At 39.4% G+C, this 24484-nt stretch overlaps 1 non-coding gene across 1 annotated transcript; it reads right to left on the reverse strand.

The window, feature by feature from the left end:
* Nucleotides 1–335: 335 nt before the first annotated feature.
* LOC139035741 (U6 spliceosomal RNA) lies at nt 336–442 on the reverse strand. Its single transcript, XR_011488460.1, has one exon. It is a non-coding gene; the product is annotated as a U6 spliceosomal RNA (small nuclear RNA).
* Between the last annotated feature and the right edge of the window lie 24042 nt (nt 443–24484).

The raw sequence follows: 24484 nt of genomic DNA on the forward strand, positions 1-24484 counted from the left end.
TGTGTGCTGATGGGCATCTAGGTTGCTTCCATGTCCTGGCTTTTATAAACAGTGCTGCAATGAACACTGGGGTGCACGCGTCTCTTTCAGATCTGGTTTCCTTGGTGTGTATGCCCAGGAGTGGGATTGCTGGGTCATATGGCAGTTCTATTTCCTGTTTTTTAAGGAATCTCCACACTGTTCTCCATAGTGGCTGTACTAGTTTGCATTCCCACCAACAGTGTAAGAGGGTTCCCTTTTCTCCACACCTCTCCAGCATTTATTGCTTATAGACTTTTGGATAGCAGCCATTCTGACTGGCCTGTAGTGGTACCTCACTGAGGTTTTGATTTGCAAAAAATACGGAATGCTTCATGAATTTGTGTGTCATCCTTGTGCAGGGGCCACACTAATATTCTCTGTATCGTTCCAATTTTAGTATATGTGCTGCCGAAGTGAGCATTAACAAGGAATTTCTATCCAGCTCAAGTATATATATCTTGAATCTTAGGTCTTCTTGGTGTTTTCAAATGAGTCTTCCTCCACTGAGATGGTCAGATTTCCTTTAGATCATAGATTGGTAAGGATATCACCCTCAAAGTTGGAAGGCAGACTAATTCTACCTGAGAAAGAGAGGCAATGGATTCGGAATACACTGTTTGCTTGTGTTTGCCCCAGAAATGCCACTATCTGCTGCAGTATTTGAATATGGTATTTAAAACCTCCAATAGAGCCACTGAGTATGTTTTCTGAAGAGTGAAAGAAATCTCCAGACTCCATGGAAGAGGCATTGGGCAATCAACTCTTTGCCCTCATATCTTGCTTCTTAAGAAATCTCAACTACTTATCTTCAATCTTAATCCTGACACTTCGGTTTGGAGAGATGGATTTAGATGGTTCACTCTACTGAGTATATTACTGGGATATGTTATTTCTATATGTTCCTTGTAATCAGTATTATTCTTAACTGACTTCGTAGTCTTGAGACAATATTTTTATCTTGTTCTTCATTTCAAAAATGTATATGAAATGAAGAATGAGATTTCTCCTCAAGAGCAGAATATTTAAGTGTGGAAAAAGGAATGTTTACATATGGCATTCCTTTCTTTGAATGATGTTCTCAATGTAAGTACAGTCAGTGCCTGAAAGTTGATAATATTAAACATCCTCACCACTTCTGTCAACACTAAAGGAAGATCAGGAGATTCTTTCTTTCTTGGCCAGTGATTATTCTCTGTCAGTAAACCACATGCAGGCAGACATTCAGAAGCTACTTCTCTTCCTGAAGTAGCTACATCCTTTCTCATTTACATATCAATATAAACCACATAAAACAAGAATCAACTAAGGAAAAAATTTTAATTCTGTAGCCTGGGATTTCAGTAATTAAAAATAGAGAAATTTGTCATGTACTTCTCCTTCATATGAGAATCCTATTTAATTTCTTATATTTAACATCACTATGTTTTATGCAATTCTATTATACACCAGGAATTAACAATTTTTTTTTTACAACACATGACATGGATATTAGGCAACAGGTAATAGAGTAATTTGCAAAAGTAATTGGTTTCATATTTCATTCTGATATATTTCTGAACATTTAATAGACATTATCTTTCTGGTTAAGTTGAACTGTTAAGAAGTTGAAGAAGCTGGTTAAGAAGCTGAAGCTGAACAGTTCTATGAACACCTACAAGACCTTCTAGAACTAACACCACAAAAATGTCCTTTTCATCAAAGGGGACTGGAATGCAAAAATAGGAAGTCAAGAGACACCTGGAGTAACAAGCAAGTTTGGCCTTGGAGTACAAAATGAAGCAGGGCAAAGGCAAAGAGAACGCACTGGTCATAGCAAACACCCTTGGCCAACAACACAAGAGATGACTCTACACATAGATTTCACCAGATGGTCAATACCAAAATCAGATGGATTATATTCTTGGCAGCTGAAAATGAAGAAGTTCTATACAGTCAGCAAAAACAAGACTGGGAGCTGACTCAGATCATGAACTCTGAGTTCATGGCTCAGATCATGAACTCCTTATTGCAAAATTCAGACTTAAATTGAAGAAAGTAGGGAAAACCACTAGACCATTCAGGTTTGACCTAAATCAAATCCCTTATGATTATATAGTGGAAGTGACAAACAGATTTAAGGAGTTAGATCTGATAGACAGAGTGCCTGAAGAGCTATGGATGGAGGTTCGTGACATTGTTTAGGAGGCAGTGATCAAGACCACTCCCAAGAAAAAGAAAAGCAAATAGGCAAAATGGTTCTCTGAGGAGGCCTTACAAATAGCTGAGAAAAGAAGAGAGGTAATGGGCAAAGGAGAAAATGAAAGATATCCATCTGAATACAGAGCTCCAAAGAATAGCAAGGAGAGATAAGAAAGCCTTCCTCAGTGATCAATGCAAAGAAATAGAGGAAAACAATAGAATGGGAATGACTAGAGATCTCTTCAAGAAAATCAGAGAAACCAAGGGAACACTCCATGCAAAATGGGCACAACAAAGGACAGAATGGTATGGACCTAACAGAAGCAGAAGATATTTAGAAGGGGTGGCAAGAATACACAGAAGAACTATAAAAAAGGATCTTTATGGATACATCCTACAAAAAGGATAACCACGATGATGTGATCACTCACCTAGAGCCAGACACCCTGGAATGCGAAGTCAAGTGGGCCTTAGGAAACATCACTATGAACAAAGCTAGTGGAGGTGAAGGAATTCCAGGTGAGCTATTTCATATCCTAAAAGATGATGCTGTTAAAGTGCTGCACTCAATATGCCAGCAAATTTGGAAAACTTAGCAGTGGCCACAGGACTGGAAAATATGTTTTCATTCTGATCCCAAAGAAAGGCAATGCCAAAGAATATTAAAGCTTCTGCACAATTGTACTTATCTCACACTCTAGCAAAGTAATATTCAAAGTTCTCCAAGCCAGGCTTCAACAGTACATGAACTGAGAACTTCCAGATATCCAAGCTGGATTTAGAAAAATCAGAGGAACCAGAGATCAAATTGCCAACATCCCTTGGATCATAGAGAAAGTGAGAGTTACAGAAAAACATCTACCCCTGCTTTATTGACTACACCAAAGCCTTTGACTGTGTGGATTACAACAAACTGGAAAATTCTTAAAGGGATGGGAATACCAGGCCACCTGACCTGCCTCCTGAGAAATCTGTATGCAGGTCAAGAAGCAACAGTTAGAACCAGACATGGAACAATGGACTGGTTCCAAATAGGAAAAGGAGTAGGTCAAGGCTGTATATTTTCACCCTGCTTATTTAAATTATGTGCAGAGTACATGTGAAATGCTGGACTGGATGAAGCACAAGCTGGAATCAAGATTTCTGGGAGAAATATCAATAACCTCAGATACCCAGATAACACCACCCTTATGTCAGAAAGAGAAGAAGAACTAAAGAACCTATTGTTGAAAGTGAAAGAGGAGAGTGAAAAAGCTGGCTTAAAACTCAACATTCAAAAAATGAAGCTCATGGCATCTGGTCTCATCACTTCATGGCAAATAGATAAGGAAACAATGGAAACAGTGACAGACTTTCTTTTCTTGGGCTCCAAAATCACTGCAGATTGTGACTGCAGCCATGAAACTAAAAGACGCTTGCTCCTTGGATGAAAAATAATGTCCAACTTAGACAGCATATTAAAAGTCAGAGACATTACTTTGCTGACAAAGGTCCATCTAGCCAAAGCCATGGTTTTTCCAGTAGTCATGTATGGTTGTGAAAGTTGGACTATAAAGAAAGCTGTGTGCCAAAGAATTGATGGCTTTGAACTGTAGTGTCGGAGAAGACTCTTGAGAGTTCCTTGGACTTCAAGGAGATCAAATCAGTCAATCCTAAGGGAAATCAATCCTGAATATTCTTTGGAACGACTGATGCTGAAGCAGAAACTCCAATACTTTGGCCACCTGATGCAAATAACTGACTCATTGGAAAAGATCTGATGCTGGGAAAGATTGAAGGCAGGAGAAGGGGACAGAGGATGAGAAGGTTGGATAGCATCACCAATTCGATGGACATGAGTTTGAGCAAGCTCCAGGAGTTGGTGATGGACAGAGAAGTCTGGCTAGCTTCAGTCCATGTGGTTGCAAAGAGTTGGACACGACTGAGTGACTGAACTGAACTGAACTGAACTGATCTTTCTGGTTGGCTTTGTATACTTCTTACCAATAGTGTCAGTTCTATTTATTTTTGCTGTCAGGTTTGCAACTGTGAAAGTCATATTTGTACTTTTATTCTCTCCAAGCCTTTAGTAAGTTAATTTCAAAATGAAGTGTTATTTTGTATCTTTTGTTGGAAAAATTCCATTGATTTTATAGACAAGTTGTTGGGCTTTATTTGAATAATGTTACAAAAGCCTTGACGCTTTTATGCCCGCTGGGACTCATGACTAAAAATGCAAATGGGACAAAAGGATTCATAAGTTACTAAAATTAAATGTCTGGAAATTCACTGTCATTTTTCCTGCTCATACTTTTCTTGCTCAAATTGCTTGTCTAACTCATCACCCTCATAAGTTAACTTTACCAACAGCTTTAATCTTCTATTTTCAAAGTAATTCTGAGTTATATTTTTGTCACTTTTCATCACTATCTTTAAACTTCATGTAAATCATTAATGAAAATGTGTTTGAGTGTGAACTGAGGCTGAAAGTGAAAGTTTAGTCACTCAGTCATACCTGACTCTTTGTAACCCCATGAACTGTAGCCCACCAGGCTCCTCTGTCTATAGAATTCTCCATGCAAGAACACTGGAGTGGATTGCCATTCCCTTCTCCAGAGGATCTTCCCTAGCCAGGGACTGAGCCTGGGTCTCTCATACTGCAGGCAGATTCTTTACAGTCTGGACTACCAGGGAGGCTGGAACAACATAATAGTGATGTTGTGTCAAGAAGCAACAGCTAGAGCCTTACGTGGAACAGCTGACTGATTCAAAATTGGGAAAGGAGTATGACAAGGCTGTATGTTGTCACTCTGCTTATTTAACTTATATGCAAAGTACATCATGTGAAGTGCCGGCCTAGATGAGTCATAAGCTGAAATCAAGACTGTCACGAGAAATATCAACAACCTCATATTTGCAGATGATACCACTCTAATGGCAGAAAACAGAGGAACTAAAGAACCTCTTGTGGAGAGTAAAAGAGGAGAGTGAAAATCTAGCTTAAAACTCAACTTTCAATCATGGCATCCAGTCCCATCACTTCAGAGCAAAGACAAGTAAAAAGTAGAAGCAGTGACAGATTTTCTTTTTTTGGGATCCACAATCACTGTGGATGGTTAACACAGCCATGAAATTAGAAGATGCTTGCTTCTTGGAAGGAAATATATGGTAAACCTAGACAATTAAAAAGCAGACACATTACTTTGCCAACAAAGGTCTGTGTAGTCAAAGCTATGGTCTTTCTAGTAGTCATTTATGGATGTGAGAGCTGGACTGTAATAAAGGCTAAGGCCAGAAGAACTGATGCTTTCTAATTATGTTTCTGGAAAAGACTCTTTTTTTTCATTTATTTTTATTAGTTGGAGGCTAATTACTTTACCATATTGTAGTGGTTTTTGTCATACATTGACATGAATCAGCCATGGATTTACATGTATTCCCCATCCCGATCCCCCCTCCCACCTCCCTCTCCACCCAATTCCTCTGGGTCTTCCCAGTGCACCAGGCCCGAGAACTTGTCTCATGTGTCCAGCATGGGCTGGTGATCTGTTTCACCCTAGATAATATACATGTTTCAATGCTGTTCTCTCGAAACATCCCACCCTCGCCTTCTCCCACAGAGTTCAAAATTCTGTTCTGGGAAAGACTCTTTAAGAGTCCCTTGGACAACAAAGAGATCAAACCAGTCAGTCCTAAAGGAAATCAACCCTAATATTCATTGGCAGGACTGTTGATTAAGCTGAAGCTCCAATAATTTGGCTACCTGATGCAAAGTGCCAACTCTCTGGAAAAGACCCCAATGATGGGAAAGATTGAAGGCAAAAGGAGAAGAGGGCAGCAAAGGATAAGATGATTAGACAGTATCACTGACTCAATGGACATGAACTTCAGCAAACTCCAGCGTGGAGGACAGGGAAGCCTGGTGCACTGCAGTCCTTGGGTTCACAGAGATTCGGACATGACTTGGTGACTGAACCACAATAACAAGAGTGATGTTAAAAAAAAAAACAAACCCATATACATACTGAGTGTCTACACAAAGACTTATACATGAATGTTTACAGCAACTTTATTTGAAGCAGCCACTGGAAATAATCCAAATGTCATCAATGGTCTAATGGAGTAGCAAATATAGGTACTTAGCACTAGCCATTTAGCAATAAAAACCACTAATACACACACAATATAGATGAATCTAAAAATCATTATGCTGCAAGAGAGAAGCTAAACAAAAAAGAAATACATGCTATATGATTCCATATATACGGAAACCTAGAAAATGGAAAGTAACATAAAATGACAGAAAGTAGATTAGTTGCCTGGGTACAGGGGCAGAAGGAGAGATGGACTGCAAGGGGCCATGAGCACACTTTTGGAGCTGTTAAAAATAAGATCCAGACAAGGCAATTTTGTGTAATGATGTTTCTTTACATTCTTTCAGTTAGCTGCATCATTTTTTTTCCTCAGATAGAAATTTGTCCATAAAGTTTCTATGACTCTGTTTGATTTTATTTATGTATATAGTTTTCTTTCCTTCCAAAGGTTATTTTAAAATTTAAGTTCCATTGGCTTAGAATAGCATTTCCTGGCATTTTAGCTGATGTATTAAATTCCAAAGAATAATTAATCACTTACAAAAACAAACATGTTAAACAATTGACCAAAGATAAAATATGGGGCACACAACCAAAACTTGATAAACAAATTTCTACTTACTATGAGAAATGTTTAAGCCTTTAATTTTGTTATTTTTTTCATTTTTTACTGTTTTCTTAAGTTTTGATATTTAAATTTTAAAACTTAATGAAATATAGCTGCCTTATAGTATTATACTAGTTTCAGGAGTACAGTATAGTGATTATATGCCATACAAAATTATATAAAATATTGACTATTTTTTCTGCTTTGTACATTACATTCCTGTAACTTATTTATTTTATAATCAGCAGTTTTTACTCTTAGTTACCATCACCTATTTCTCCCCTTCCCCTAGTACTATCCCCTGCGGTAACCACTAGTTTGTTCTCTTTATCTATGATTGTTTCTGTTTTGTTTGTTCATTTGTTTTGTTTTTTAGATTCTACATATAATAAAAAACATACAGTATTTATCTTTCTGACTTAGTTCACTAACTAAGTACCCTCCAAGCCCCATCCACACTGTCACAAATAGCAAAAGTTCATTCTTTTTTTTGTGACTGAGTAATATTTCACTCTGTGCATGTATGTGTGTGTGTGTGTTTATGTGTGTCTACATACCACATCTTTATATCCATTCATCTGTCAATGGACATGAATTATTTTCACAGCTTTTTGAGTTACTATTTTTTGTTTCCTTTGGATAAATACTCAGTAGTAAAATTGCTGAACTGTATGGTAGTTGTATTTTTAATTTTTTGAGGAACCTCCATACTGCTTTCCATAGTGGCTGTATCAGTTTACATTCCCACCAACAGTGCATATGGGTTTTTTCTTCACATCCTTGCCCACACTTGTGATTTCTTATCATATACCCATTCTTACAGGTGTGAGATGTTATCTCGTTATGGTTTTGATTTGCATATCCCTGATGATCAATGATGTTGAGTCTCTTTTCCTGTGCTATTGGCCATCTGTATATCTTCTTTGGAAAAATGCCTATTCAGGTCTTCTGCCCATTTTTTAATTGGGTTGTCTTTTTATATTGAGTTGTATGAGCTCTTTATACATTTTTGGATATTAGCTTCTTATCAGACATACTGTTTGCAAATATATTCTCCCATTCATTAGGTTGTCTTTTCATTTTTTGATGATTTTCTTTTGTTTGCCAAAGCTTTTCAGTTTGATTAGGTTATATTTGCTTGTTTTTGCTTCTGTTGGAGAAGGAAATGACAACCCACTCCAGTACTCTTGCCTGAAAATTTTCATGGATGGAGGAGCCTGGTAGGCTACAGTCCATGGGGTCACAAAGAGTCAGACATGACTGAGCGACTTCACTTCACTTTACTTTCCTTGCCTGAGGAGGTAGCTACAAAAACATGTGAGTAATGATGCTTTTGGTTTCCTAAAGGAATCACATCCTTATCAGAAGTTATATGCAGTGCAATCTCAGAATATCGCTTAGCATAATCTTGGATAGAGACAAAAAGGATAATAAATCATCAAGGATCAATTCAGAAGATATATATCCATTGGTTTTTCTTTTTTTTTATTTTAATTATTTATTTGGCTGGCCAGGTCTTAGTTGCAGCACGTGGGATCTTCAGTCTCCATTGCGGTATGTAGACTCTGAGCTGTGGCATGTGGGATCTAGTTCCTGGACCAGGGATCAAACCCAGGCCCCCTGCATTGGGTGTGTGAAGTCTTAGCCATTGGGCCACCAAGGGAAGTCTCTATTGGTTTTTCTAATAAAGGATGTTTAATATAGGGAATTGAGGACTGAAAATGTGAAGGAGGAACACAGAAGTATCATGAAGGTAGCAAATTGAGGAAGCAACCACTGTCCTGGGACTGAGCGAACAAAGGGGAAAGGATATGGTAAGGAGGATCTGGAAGCTTGGAGGTGGGCCCTGCAGAGCTGAAAACTAGAACCAGGAGGGGTGCTGCCTGGCTGGCTGGAGCAGGCTTCTTGGGAACTCAGAGGAGGGACCCTCAGAGCCAGGAATTAACACCTGGGGAAGGGATGCCAGCCAGCAGATACTATCACTTGAATAAACTGAAGCTGGTTCTGGAAGTGAAGACAAAAAAATGGTACTAACTACTGCTGGGGTGATGCTGACAGGACCAGCAAGAAAATAGAAAGGAGCAAATCCCTGCTTCCCCTTCTCATCTTCTAGTGCCCTCTATTGACAGGCCCTAATGGCAATACAGCAGGTAAAGCAGAAGTATAGCTTGTAGAGGCTGAGCCCCAGTATCACAAGGCCAAGAATGAGGGGTGACTTTGGAACTTAGAGCTGAACTAGGTTAACCCAGAACATAAACATGAATTTGGTCCCTGCTCCTTTTTTTAAAAATCCTAAATACCTGCTCACTGCAGCTAAAAGACTCAACCAAACGCCTGGAGCCAGAAAAGAAATGAGATCCAGTATTGGCAGGTCTGAAAATGCTTCCATTTTGGTAACTGAAAGCCAAAGGGATCACCCCTTCAGTACCGTCAGAAACTCTGTGAGCCTTTATTTGGGTCATGACTGAGTAAGCAGATAGGCTGGGTTCCCAGCTCTTGCTTCCAGTGGCTGGAAGATTTCCTGGATGCATTTGCACTTGGGACATGGGGAAGAACAGTCTTACAACCATCCCGACTCCCCCAGAGAATCCAGAGGGACTTACTTCACATTCTAAGTTCTGCATCATTAAATTCTTCTAAAAAGCCAAGGTAGGTAGACAGCATATTAAAAAGCAGAGACATTGCTTTGTCAACAAAGGTCTGTCTGGTTTTTCCAGTGGTCATGTATGGATGTGAGAGTTGGACTATAAAGAAAGCTGAGTGCCGAAGAATTGATGTTTTTGAACTGTGGTGTTGGAGAAGACTCTTGAGAGTCCCTTGGACTGCAAGGAGACCCAACCAGTCTATCCTAAAGGAAATCAGTCCTGAATAGTCATTGGAAGGACTAATGCTGAAGCTGAAACTCCAATACTTGGCCACCTGATATGAAGAACTGACTCATTTGAAAAGACCCTGATGCTGGGAAAGATTGAGGGCAGGAGGAGAAGGGGATGATAGAGGATGAGATGGCTGGATAGCATCACTGACTCAATGAACATGGGTTTGGGTGAACTCTGGGAGCTGGTGATGGACAGGGAGGCCTGGCATGCTGCGGTTCATGGGGTCACAAAGAGTCGAACACAACTGAGCAACTGAACTGAACTGAAGTCATCATCCATTCTTCCTTCTCTTCCTTTGTACCCCTTCCCTTTCTTGTTTCTTATTTCTAACCATTTCTTTCCTTTTCCTTGTCTTTTTTCAATTCTCCCCTTTTATCTTTTTCCCATCCCTTTACTTTCTCTTCCACTACTCACTCTTCCTGGGGGGTGGGGGGTACAGAGTAGTATGACTGAAGGAGTATGAGGAAGGCCAAGCATTAAATCCTTACGACATTTACTTGCTTTATGATCTTAGTCAAGTTATTTCTCTTTTTCATTTTTCAAAACTGGCAATGACAACACCTAGGTTGTATGTCTTTTCTAAGATATACATGAAAGAATGTGAATGTAGGGCCTGATAATCTGTGTTTGATAAATATTTGTTTCTATCTCCCCTTTATTTATCAAATGCCCCTCTAGGTGTACCTTTAAAAATAACTTAATAGTTGGCATGTGTCCTCTGAGGGTCCTAGGCTAAACACTTAGACTTGGCTTGAATTCTTTTCCTGCAACACTGAATTAGTTATTTTAAGCTGACGATATTTCACCAAACCCATTCTCTGTCCTAATTATTTGGAAATTGAAGAGGCTTAAAATTCAGCTTGTCAGAATTACTGAGCTGGCACAGTTTGACTAAAATAAGGGAAATTTTAAAGCATAAGGGAAAGAAAGGACAGACAGATTTGGACTTCCCTGGCTGGAATTAGTGGCAGGAATCACTAATGATTCAGATGGAAGGCTCAAGCCCTCAGCTGCCATCCACTCATATTCTGTGCCAGGATCAGCCGTCAGATACCACTCATGGTCATGTGCGAACTTGCCCTGGAGTTGTAAGGCAGCCATCAAAGGCACAGGAGGGTGGAAATAACATTCTCCTCTGTCCTGAGTGTTAGGACATCTTGCTGGTTATTCACCTTTCAGTCCCTTGGAACTCTTAACTGAAAGTAGTTGCAGAGTCAGCCAGCCAGCCAGCAAGCTAATTGCCTTCTGGGCCAAGCAACATTGGAGAATTTATAAGTTGTTTTCCTCTGCTATCCACTGAGTGCTGGCCAGGGTGAGCCTAGCCCTGCATCTTGAAATGGTCTTCTCTCCATGGACTAGGTTCAAAAAGCTGTCAGCAATCAAGGAAGTCAGTGGTACCTCCACCGGAGAGAGGAGGTCAGGTTCTGGAGTCCCTCATCTTTACCCCGAGGGAGCACAGGGGTACCTTTGACCATGGCTAACTGAGTGGCCTGAGGTGTTCCTTGCATTCTCAAGAGCCTTGCAGGCATGATAGAGAGAGAGAGAGCCTCTAGGAACAGAAGGGGAGTTCTCTACTGTGCAGTATCTTTGTGGTTTGAGTCCTGACTCCACAGTGTCATTTTAGGGAATGCTCATTCTCAGGCTGAGGGGCCATTTTCATGTCGGGACACTTCCTGCTGGTGAGAGAAAGGATATCACTGGAGGTTATTAGCCAGTACGCATAAAAATGAAGTCTCAATATTAGAGGATTTTATTGATTTAAAAACAAGAAAGAATGAAGTAGTAGATTCAGGATTGGTTTGGCAACTCAATAATATCATTAAAACCCAGGCCCTTTCCATCATTTTATTCTTTCTTCCTCAGATGTGTCATGTCATGGTTGCAAAATGGCTGCTGCCACAGTGTCAACCATCATATCTTCACCCAACTGCCTTCATGACAGAAGCTTGAAACCACACTTGTTTGACAATATGCATGCCCCATGGGGAAATCCATTTGATTCAGGTTCCTGAGAGATATGATTTCCAAGACTCTCCCCCTGTACTTGAAGTATGACAAGATTAATTTCCTGCCAATGCTGTGCTTTGAGTCATAATATCATCTAATATTCATGGAGCACTTATTACATTCCAAGTCAAACACTTTTATATGAATATTTTCGTCATTTTTCATAACAACTTCATGAGAAAGGTAATATTATTATTATCCTCATTTTACATATGAGGAAATGAAAGTTTAGAGCCTTTCAAAAAGTGGGTCTCAATCCATTAGTAGACCAGGAACTAGATTGAGTGGGTCATGACTAGCAAATATATATGTGCATATATATATAAAACAGCAGCAATCAAATAAGTGGTAAGTGCTTCAGTTCAGTCACTCAATCATGTACGATTCCTTGCGACTTCATGTACTGTAGCACACCAGGCTTCCCTGTCTATCACCAACTCCCAGATCTAACTTAAACTCATGTCCATCGAGTTTGACATGTTAGTAAGTATGAGTTGATAAGTGCTTAGAACAAATCAAAAATAACTATTTTTTTTATTAAACTTTTGGTTCAATTTATATAAGTATATGTGTGTTTGTTAGAATACTACATTAAATATATTTCTTATTGGGAATTGCAGTTTAGAAGCATTTGAAAGCCTATTGTTTTAAGAGTTCAACTAACTTGCCCAAGGTCATGGTATATTATGAAATTGCAATTTGGATCTGTGTAGCCTGAGACCAGAACTGGGTCCTCAATCATTTTGCATTGCTGCCAAGTTAACTTAGAACATGGTGAGCCCAGGATGGGATGAGTGAAGAGCGGGAAGAGAATGGGTGAAAAGCAGCTAGAGAATGGAGGAAGAGCACTGGACATCCAGAACTCTCTTGGTTCCTCTTTTACTGGACCCTTGGGTGCAAAATCTTTAGTAGGGGAAAGGGCCAGTGGAAATCTCTGGACAGTCCCCAGTGTGGGGTGCCAAGGACTGTAGCAGCCACAGGTCCTGGTTCCCCAGAATAGTCTTGGTTAATGCCAGCCATAATTATTAATATCCACTTTTGCATTCACACATCTCTCCTGCTTGAAGCAAAACGTGTATCTGCTTGCTCTATTGATGCTACCCCTGTTTAGATTTTTAGGGCCGGGAGGGATCTAAGTCCAAATCCTGAGTGTTTTGCATGAGGAAAGTAAGACCCAGGAGGTGAAGTGACATGCAAAGGTCACCAAGAAGGTGATGCTGGGCCTGCACCAGAGCTCAGACCTCTGGATCTCAGATTGTGCTTTCCACTAGCATAACTTGTATCCTGACTGTGAGACTTGGAGAAGGTGGTGGCCTGCAGGCAGGAATGGGGCACATGCACCTCTCCCTGGAGGCTCATCTGAAAACCCAGGAGAAGATGTCCTACTTCTTAAGCATCTCCACAGGGCTTCCAGGTAGGATGGGATTGTCTCTTGGGAGTGCAGGAAACAGTCTGGAGAGAAAGAGGCTGCACTGCCTCTGGGCTTATTTTTCTAAGTACAAGATGAAACTTTCTTCCAGGCAATCTTTTTTTTTTTAATTTTTTACAAAAATAATTTGAGACTGTTTTTCAGGTCAGAATATACTGTACAGTCTTTGTGCCCGCAGCACCTGTAGGAGGGGGTTGAATTGAAGTTTTGTTCCAAATTCTGAAATTTTATGGTCCATTTAACTGTGCAGCAGAGTTTAATGTTGGCAAATGTTGGTGTTTGTTTTAGTTTCTGAAAGTTGCTAACCATTCTCCCTTTCTTGGAGAGGAGAGCAGGCCTAGGGGGAAAGGCAAGGCCATAATAGAGACAGGGTGACCAGGGTAGGCAGTGTTTAGGTGTCAAGTCTTAATGGACCAGTGGACATTTCTGCTTGATGCCATTAGCATGACTGTGTTTTAGCCTGGCCTCCTGGCTCATGGAGCTAGGCCCACAGAGGCTGAGGAGTTTAGGGTATTGTCTGAGACCAAGCGTGCATTTTAATGGAAAATCCACAGCCCCCAGAGCAGGATACACATTCCTGCAGAAGAGAAACATTTGTGCATTTGCTCAGCCCTGCTCTCCTCACTTTGTTACCCTCTAAACCAGATCCACCATGCCCTCAATGAATCTGGCAGGAGAGAAAGGCAGATGGCCTTAGATAGTCTGGCTACACTGAGTCCACTGCTGAAGCGCTGAAAGCAGTTACTGTGGGCCTCCCTCCATTATGTATAAGATCACAGATTAGAGCTTCATGTGAATGAGCGGTCCTCTCTGAGCATCAAGCAGTAAGCAGTGTTGCCTTGAATATGGAAATCCAGCTGGCTTCACTTTGGAATTCTGGAAGCAAACTGCTTTTCAGAAACACATAAATCTAAGATTTCAGGACACATTACCATAATAACTGTAGTATATAGTATAGTCACTATAATCACTATAGTATAGTAACCATAACCATGAGTCTGGGGAAGGCTCCTTCTCCTACCTCATCACTTCCCTTAACCCCCATTCACACCACACTCATCCAGGACCTCAATGCCCCAATGTTTAGACTATGGCAAGAATCTCCCATCTCATCTCTTTGCCTCTATAGACTCTTGCTACTCTTTATGCAAAACCATCTCACCCCTGCGTACCGTAAGGTATATTCTTCTCTCTCCTTAGTGGGTTTTGTTTGGTATGGACATCCCAGCACCCAGTACATAGATGCCCAACTGATGTTTGTTAAAAAAAAAAAAAGAATGCATAATCCAGGTGTGTAATGATAAGTTTGTACACTGGCAATGCCTCTGTAAATTCATTTCTAACTTATCTTTAAAAAGGAGGAAGCGGGACTTGGGGAAGTAGCTCGGATCCATGAGTCAAAAGAGTTGGCTTTGAGAGTCAGCTGTGCCACTTTATGCCACTTTGCATTCATTTCCTCATTTATGTTACAAACTGTGATACAGATATCATTCTCATTTCATTTTAAAGAAGAGTTAACTGAGACATAGTTACATTAATGGGTTAGTGGACCTGCCCAAGCCACATAGCTTAGGTTCCCAGGCACTGTGAGTCTGAAGCCTGTTTAACCACTCTGCTAAACTGTCATGCAATCCTGACCAAATTCATGATCTCTGGACTCAGCCTCCTCCTGTGTGAAATGAGAAGCTTGAATGCTGGCAATCTCTATAAATCTTGCACAGTTATTCTCTGACTCTGCGCTTCTTGATTCCAAACATCCACAGAAATACATGATGGAACTGCAGTGAATTGTGACCTGTGTTATGAGTTGAGGGTAGGTCAGAGAACTGTAGCATTCTGTGGGGAAGCAGCACACATTTTCAGCCAGCAGCTGAAATCCAAACTCCTGGCACATGGCCAACCTTGCTCTCCATCCAGAGACCTAGTTCCCTGGGGAGTCCATCTGGCCCACTCCTGAATCCTCATCCTCTGGTCACATCCTCATTAGCAATGGAGGCATGCAGGTCCAACTCACTTCTAGATCAGGCAGTTGTTCACCTACGGGCTATTATTTAAGGGATGTCAAGGCCCATGTGCCCTAGATGGCAGGAATACCTTGTTAAAATGGCCACATGTTATTAATTGGGGTTGCTGATTCTGTCTTATAACTGTACTTATGTGATTCTCCTTCTGTGACTGGTATTTTTGCTCAGTAATCTTTGAATTACTTTTTCTTTGTATACTTTGAATGTTGAATGTGTCCATGGTGCAGCTCTCAGCTATTTTCTCTTCCAGGGTAGCCACACTCATTGTCATATCCAGACCTGACTTTCCCTTAAAATCTCTATTTGAATTTCCAGCTAATTTCTAGATATTGCTACTTGCTATGTCTCTGAACCCTCACCCTGCCCCAGTCAAGAACTCCAGAGTCCAATATTTCTCAAGCTGAGCCACCTAGAGTTGGAAGATAGAAATAATATTTGTGGAATAAATATACCTTGAAATATGAATGAAATGATTAGTATAGGTTTAGATGTTCATATGTTCCTTAAGAAATAGAACTACTTTAATTCCTGAGAACAAGGGGCATATCTAATTTATTGTACTTTAGACTCTAGCATGGTGCCTGGATCATAGTAGGTGGCCAAAAAAATTATGCTGAAATGAACCAAAAGCAAGGAAAACCCAAAACTTGTAAGTTTGTAGAGTAGAAATAAAAGGTCCAGAAGAGGGCAGACCCATGTGGGATAATGCAACATGAGATTTGGCTTGTAGGATCAACATGGGAACACTGGACCCCATGATATAAAGAACAATGGAGGAGGGGCCAGCTCATAGTAAACAATCAGACTTTGCTTATTTCACTGGATTGGTTAGGGCCAACTCAGCTCTTAAGCTGATGTGTTTGACTTGGTGGCTGGAGAGTAATTTATATACTTTGGCAAATGCCTAACTCTTGGTACAGATCCAGGGTGATACTTCCATAAAGACTCAGCCTGTTACATGGTTTTCTTTTTACCTTTTTATACCATCAGTTTCCCTGAAAAGCCAATCACTGAAGTGGCCCCAGATAGTTTTATGGCTCCTCATGTCCTGAGTAGTCATAAGATCAAGCAAGGGTAGCTATCCATGTGAATACTTAGAAAAGGTTTTGGAAAATATGTTTTTTCCTCTGATAAATAGTCTCGATGAGCTGGCAGAAAGTTTGCGGACACACGAGGTGAGATATTCCAACTCTGAAGATAACCTGTTGAGTCAGCTGTGGTATACTGCATTTGCATTCCCAAATGCTTGAATCAGATGTCTTTATCCCAAGCAGATATCTCAAATCTGCTGGATCAGTTCTCTTACAAGCAGTGGGATGCTCTGGGGCTAACTGAGTTTGGGGATCTATGAGTTTTATCACTGCTGCCTTGGACAACTGTGTCAGAGATGCAGCATCTCCTTTTGGCTTAAATGTATTCTTCCTCAAAGCAAGTGCTCCCCTTAATGGAAAGTTCTTCCATGAGTAATGAGACATTGGGGATAGTTAAGAGGGTCCATGTGGTATATGCCAGCAGCAAGAGAAGGAGACAGGATTCAGCTTTAGACTAGATGGTAGGTGGGGCAGTGGGCCCCAGGAGGTCTTGGTTACCAATACTGGGAGCTGGTCAGAACTAAAGAGTGGTGAGGGGAGATGGCAGAAGGAAGAGTGGTCTCTGATTTAGCTGTGGGGCTGGTTGGGTTCTGGGTCTGAGCAGTAAAGCTGACTTTAAGAAGCCAAATAGAATAGTTAAGGAGGTTTCTTAAAAAACTAAAATATAGCTACCACATGCCTCTGCAATCCCACTCCTGGGCATATACCCAGAGAAAAATGTGGGTGGAAATGACACATGCACCCTAATGTTCATAGTAGCACTGTTTACAATAGCCAACACGTAGAAGCAACCAAAATGTCCATTGACTGAGAAATGGATAAAGAAGATATGGTACATACCTACAATGGAATATTTCTCAGTCATTAAAAAGAATGAAATGATGCCATTTGCAGCAACATGGATGGACCCAGAGATGGACATACTAAGTGAAGTATGTCGGACTGAGGAAAAATATTATACGGCATCCCTTTCCCTTATATGTGGAATCTAGAAAGAAATGATACCAATGAACTTATTTACAAAATAGGAAGAGACTCACAGACTTAGAGAATGAACTTATGGTTGCCAGAGGGGGAAGAACCAAGGGAAGGAATATTTAGAGGGTTTAGGATTGACATGTACACACTACTATATTTAAGATGGATAGCCAACAAAGTCCTACTGTATAGCACAGGGAACTCTGCTCAATGTTATGTGGCAGCCTGGATGGGAGGGGACTTTGGGAGAGAATGGATGCATGTATATGTATGACTGAGTTCCTTTGTTGTCCACCTGAAACTATTGTAACGTTGTTAATTGGCTATACTCCAATATAAAATGAAAAGTTAAGAATATCTTCTGGAAACACTGAAGAATAGTCCTTATAGCTCTTAGCTGCCAATAAAAATTCCTAAATGAAAAACAAAGCTCATTGGTTATGTCTGAGTAAATGGTTTAAGTCTAAGCCTTGAGGAATGGTGGAGTTGAGGTTAACACTTCTCTGCCTTTGCTAGAATTACAGCAGAAACTGCGACAAATTAACATTCTTTTGGTGTGTCCTGGGGCTGTCAGCTATGAGAAGTTAGAAAATACAGTGGAAGACCTGAATAAAGGGCTGATCAATCTGTCCTGATTTATTTTCCATCTATTCATGCTAAAACTGAAACTCCAATACTTTGGCCACCTGATGTGAAGAACTGGCTCATTTGAGAAGACCTTGATGCTGGGAAAGATTGAAGGTGGGAGGAGAAGGGGATGACAAAGGATAAGATGGTTGGATGGCATCACTGACTCAATGGACATGAGTTTGAGTAAACCTCAGGAGTTAGTGACAGGCAAGAAAGCCTGGTGAGCTGCAGTCCATGGGGTTGCAAAGAGTCAGACACGACCAAGCAACTGAATTGAACTGATTCATTCTAAGCCTATTATCTGTCCACTTCTCTTTGGTTGTTCCTTGAAAGTCATCTCTTTCAGCTGTCAGTGTGTTCACGGTTTAGGTCTGGCTTCCTTAATTGGATTCTCAAGGATATCACAATATCTTCTCAACCTCTACTGAGGTGCATCAATATTTATTTTTCTAACTCTCTTATGTCTCTAACACATGGCTTTTTGGAACACAGCTCTTCAATCTTACCAAAAGGAGGCAGAAAAAACATTTCTATTGCATCCATAGATCTATGTTAGTATAGATTCTAACATAAACTAGAATTACAGCCTATTTCCATTTTCCTTATCTTAGTCTTTTGATTCAACTATATTGAACACTGGAACCCAGACATATTATCTTATATTAATATGTGAAATTTCTGTATAATTTTAGTAAATTCAAGTATTTTCCTTTTGGTGCATTATCCATCTTATTTAGAAAAAAATTCTGTATCTTAGTGTCATTAAAATGATATTATATTTTCCATAATACATTTAAATATTTTCCTTTTACATTAAAATCTTTATGTGGCTGTTTTTTATGTATGGTATAATATGGGAAATTAAATTTTCTTTTAATCTGAATTACTAGCTGTCACCATTTTTGAACTGTGCCTTCCTTTCTCCTGTCATCTACTATAAATTAAGGCTCCTATATGTCTGTGTTTGGTTTCAAACTATCTTTCATTCTGTTGATCAATTTGTCTATCCCTGGACCAGAACCACATCCTTTTAACTACTATACCATGAAAATAAACCTCACTTCTGATAGGGTCGATTTCTTGCCTTTTCACCAACAATGTTTCTTTACAGGGATTTAATTAGCATTTCACTGAATTTATACATTAACTTAGAGGTGAACTGACTTCTTAATGACACTGATTCTTCCTATTCACGGGTATGTTATGGCACTCCCAGTCTTCTCTAATATCAGTCAATAAAGCTTCATATTTCTCCATAGAAATCTACACATTTGTTAGATTTATTGTAAGGTTTTGTGTATATATATATATGTATATATAGTTATTGTTTTGTTTAATGGGATCTTATGTAAGATAACTCAGCAGTGGCCACAGGACTGGAAAAGGTCAGTTTTCTTTCCAATCCCTAAGAAAGGCAATGCAAAGAATGCTCAAACTACCACACAATTGCACTCATCTCACCCGCTGGTAAAGTAATGCTCAAAATTCTCCAAGCCAGGCTTCAACAATATGTGAACCGTGAACTTCCAGATGTTCAAGCTGGTTTTAGAAAAGGCAGAGGAACCAGAAATCAAATTGCCAACATCTGCTGGATCACTGAAAAAGCAAGAGAGTTCCAGAAAAACATCTATTTCTGCTTTATTGACTATGCCAAAGCTTCTGACTGTGTGGGTCACAATAAACTGTGGAAAATTCATCAAGAGATGGGAATACCAGGCCACCTGACCTGCCTCTTGAGAAACCTGTATGCAGGTCAGGAAGCAACAGTTAGAACTGGACATGGAACAATAGACTGGTTCCAAATAGGGAAAGGAGTAGGTCAAGGCTGTATATTGTCACCCTGCTTATTTAACTTATATGCAGACTACATCATGAGAAACGTTGGACTGGATGAAGCACAAGCTGGAATCAAGATTGCTGGGAGAAATATGAATAACCTCAGATATGTAGATGACACCACCTTTATGGCAGAAAGTGAAGAAGAACTAAAGAATCTCTTGATGAAAGTGAAAGAGGAGAGCGAAAAAGTTGGCTTAAAGCTCAACATTCAGAAAACAAAGATCATGGCATCTGGTGCCATCACTTCATGGCAAATAGATGGAGAAACAGTGAAAACGGTGGCAGAGTTTTATTTTGGGGGGCTCCAAAATCATTGCAGATGGTGACTGCAGCTATGAAATTGAAAGATGCTTGCTCCTTGGAAGGAAAGTTATGACCAACTTAGACAGTATATTAAAAAGCAGAGACATTACTTTTCCAACAGAGGTCTGTCTAGTCAAGGCTATAGTTTTTCCAGTAGTCATGTATGGATGTAAAAGTTGGACTATAAAGAAAGCTGAGCGCCAAAGAATTGATGCTTTTGAACAGTGGTGTTAGAGAAGACTCTTGAGAGTCCCTTGGGCTGCAAGGAGACCCAACCAGTCCATCCTAAAGGAAATCAGTCCTGAGTATTCATTGGAATATACTGATGTTGAAATTGAAACTCCAATACTTTGGCCACCTGATGCAAAGAGCTGACTCATTTGAAAAGACCCTGATGCTGGGAAAGATCGAAGGCGAGAGGAGAAGGTCTCAGATAACAGAGGATGAGATGGCTGGATGGCATCACTGACTCAATGGACATGAGTTTGAGTAAACTCCAGGAGTTGGTGATGGACAGGGAGGACTGGCATGCTGCAGTCCGTGGGGTCGTAGAGTTGGACACGACTGAGCAACTGAACTGAACTGATGTAAGATAATGTTTTCCATCTATTTGCTGTTAGTATACAGACATGCAACTGACTTTTATATGTTGCTGTTGTAATCTTTGGGTTTTCTATAGGAATAATCTGGGCTTCACTGATGGCTCAGGCAGTAAAGAATCTACTTGCAATGCAGGAGACCCGGGTTCAATCCCTGGGTCAGGAAGACTCCCTGGAGAAGGGAATGGCTACCCACTCCAGTATTCTTGCCTGGAGAATTCCATGAACAGAGGAACCTGGTGAGCTACAGTCCAAGGGGTCGCAAAAGTCAGACACAACTGAAGCGACTAACACACTTTTATATAGGAATAACCATATCATCTGTAAGTAATGAGACTTTTGTTTCTTCCTTTTAAATCTTTAAACCTTTTTTTGTTCTAAACAGAACAAGTTGGGGCTCTAGTAACTAATCTTGAAATTTATGACCATGAATCTCAGATGGGCTTCAATGCAATTACTACACTATATCTCTCCCATTTACTTTCCCACTCTCCTAAAGGCTATTTTATACCTTTTTTCTTCTTAAATCTTCAAGATTTATTCCTCTAACTGCATATTTATCTGGTAACATTTTGCCTTAATTGACTGGAAAAAAATTGTAGCACTCAGAAGAGAATTTCCAGAGACTCCTAACCAAATTTTCTACCTTCCTGCATCTGTACCCATATATTTCCTTTATTGTAGATTACCATAAGGATGCATTCCTAGGATAAACCCAACTTAATCATGATCCACAGTCTTTTTATATTTGGATTTGGTTGGCAAATATTTGTTTAGAAATTTTCCACCTCTATACATGAGAAGGACTGACTTTTCAAATGCTGACATCAATAGTTTTTAGCTTCATAAAATAAGATGAGAAACAGCCCCTCCCCCTCTTTTCTATTCTCTGGAAGAATTTAAGGTTGAACTTACTTATTTCTTAAACACTTGACAGAACTTGCTGGCAAAACCATTTGATGTTTTTTTTGTTTGTTTGTTTTTCAAAAAATTGTACCTGCTGATTTACTTTTTTTCTTTTTTTTAAATAGACTATCTTTCTTGAACCAGTTTTGGTGAGATTTTTTTTTCCTAGAAACTTGACTATTTCAACTCAGCTTTCAGGTATGTTGTCATAAAATTATTCATAATACTCTCTCTTTTAAATATCTGCAGTATTTTTAGTTATATATAATTATCCATTCCTAATATTAGGGCCTTCTTTCTTTTTTCTTGTTTAATTTGGTAGAGGCTACTTTCAAGTTGAAAAAAAGTTCAAAGTCCAAAAACCAATTATGGAACTGGTGAAAACTGATGATCCTCTCTTTCATATGTTTATTCATATTGCACTAATTTCTGCTATAAATTTTCATTTTCTATTCTTTCTTAAGTGGGTGCTTACAACCACATTAAGTTTTATTTCTTTTTCTCTCAATACATGCACTGAAGACTAAAAATTTTTCAACATGAGAGGGAAGTTGAAGAGGGAGGGGACATATATATATCTATGGCTGATTCATGTTGATGTTTGGCAGAAACCAACACAATTCTGTAAAGTAGTTATCTTTCAATTAAAAAATTAATTAGTTAAAAAAAGACTATACATTGCTCTTTAAGTGTTACTTTAGCTGCATCCAACACATTTTGAAGTGCAGTGTTATTTACCATTTAGTTCTGTATTTTATAATTTAAATTATGATATCTACCTTGGCCCAACATGCATGATTACTCTCCCATTTAATTAGGATTTTTAAATTAGTTTATCTAACTGGAGGCTAATTACTTTACAATATTGTGGGGGCTTTTGCTGTACATTGACATGAATCAGCCATGAGTGTACATGTGTCCACCCATCCTGAACTGCCCTCCTACTTCCTCCCCATCCCATCCCTCTGAGTTGTGCAAAACAGTGCACGGGTTTCGAGTGCCTTGTTTCATGCATCGAACTTGGACAGGTCATCTATATGGTAATATACATGTTTCAACACTATTCTCTCAAATCATTCCACCCTCACCTCCTCCCACAGAAACCAAAACTCTGTTCTTAATATCTGTGTCTCTTTTGCTGTCTTGCACATAGGGTCATCATTACCATCTTTCTAAATTCCATATATGTGTGTTAATGTACTGTATTGGTGTCTTGTTTTCCTTGACTTACTTCACTCTGTATAATAGGCTCCTTATTAGAACTGACTTAAATGTGTTCTTTTTAATAGCTGAGTAATATTCCATTGTGTATATGTACCACAGCTTTCTTATCCATTCATCTGCTGATGGACATCTAGGTTGCTTCCATGTCCTGGCTATTGTAAACAGTGCTGTGATGAACATTGAGATACATGTGTCTCTTTCAATTCTGGTTTCCTCGGTGTGTATGCCCAGCAGTGGGATTGCTGGGTCATATGGCAGTTCTATTTCCAGTTTTTTAAGGAATCTCCACACTGTTCTCCATAGTGGCTGTACTAGTTTGCATTCCCACCAACAGTGTAAGAGGGTTCGCTTTTCTCATCACCCTCTCCAGCATTTATTGTTTGTAGAATTTTTGATGATGGTCATGCTGACTGGTATGAGATGGTACCTCATCATGGTTTTGATTTGCATTTCTCTGCTAATGAGTGATATTGAGCATGTTTTCATGTGTTTGTTAGCCATGCACATTTCTTCCTTGGAGAAATGTCTGTTTAATTCCTTGGCCCAGGTTTTGATTGGGTCATTTATTTTTTCCAGAATTGAGCTGCATGAGCTTCTTGTATATTTTTGAGCTAAATTCTTTGTCAGTTGCTTCATTTGCTATTATTTTCTCTCATTCTGAATGCTGTCTTATCACCTTGCTTATAGTTTCCTTCATTGTGCAAAAGCTTCTAAGTTTAATTAGGTCCCATTTGTTTATTTTTGCTTTTATTTCCATTACTCTGAGAGGTGGGTCATAGAGGATCTTGCTGTAATTTATATCAGAGAGTGTTCTGCCTATGTTTTCCTCTAGGAGTTTTATAGTTTTTGGTCTTACATTTAGATCTTTAATCCATTTTGAGTTTATTTTTGTGTATGGTGTTAGAAAGTGTTCTAGTTTCATTCTTTTACAGGTGGTTGATCAGTTTTCCCAGCACCACTTGCTAAACAGATTGTCTTTTCTCCATTGTATATTCTTGCCTCCTTTGTCAAAGATAAGGTGTCCATAGGTGCATGGAGTTATCTCTGGGCTTTCTATTTTGTTCCATTGATCTATATTTCTGTCTTCGTGCCAGTACCATACTGTCTTGATGACTGTAGCTTTGTAGTATAGCCTGAAGTCAGGCAGGTTGATTCCTCCAGTTCCACTCTTTCTCAAGATTGCTTTGGCTATTCAAAGTTTTTTATGTTTCCATATTGTGAAATTATTGTTCTAGTTCTGTGAAAAATACCGTTGGTAGCTTGATAGAGAGTGCATTGAATCTATAGATTACTTTGGGTAGTATACTCATTTTCACTATATTGATGCATGAACATGATATATTTCTGCATCTATTTGTGTCATCTTTATTTCATCAGTGTTTTAGAGTTTCCTATATATAGGCCTTTTGTTTCTTAGGTAAATTTATTCCTAAGTATTTTATTATTTTCGTTGCAATGGTGAATGGGATTGTTTCCTTAATTTCTCCTTCTGTTTTCTCATTGTTAGTGTATAGGAATGCAAGGAATTTCTGTGTGTTAATTTTATACCCTGCAACTTTACTATATTGATTGATTAGCTCTAGTAATTTTATGGTGGTGGCTTTAGGGTTTTTTATGTAGAGGACCATGTCATCTGCAAACAGTGAGAGTTTTACTTCTTTTCCAATCTGGATTACTTTTATTTCCTCTTCTCCTC

The sequence above is a fragment of the Odocoileus virginianus genome, chromosome 6 (assembly GCF_023699985.2).
Source record: "Odocoileus virginianus isolate 20LAN1187 ecotype Illinois chromosome 6, Ovbor_1.2, whole genome shotgun sequence".
Taxonomy (NCBI): Eukaryota; Metazoa; Chordata; class Mammalia; order Artiodactyla; family Cervidae; genus Odocoileus; species Odocoileus virginianus.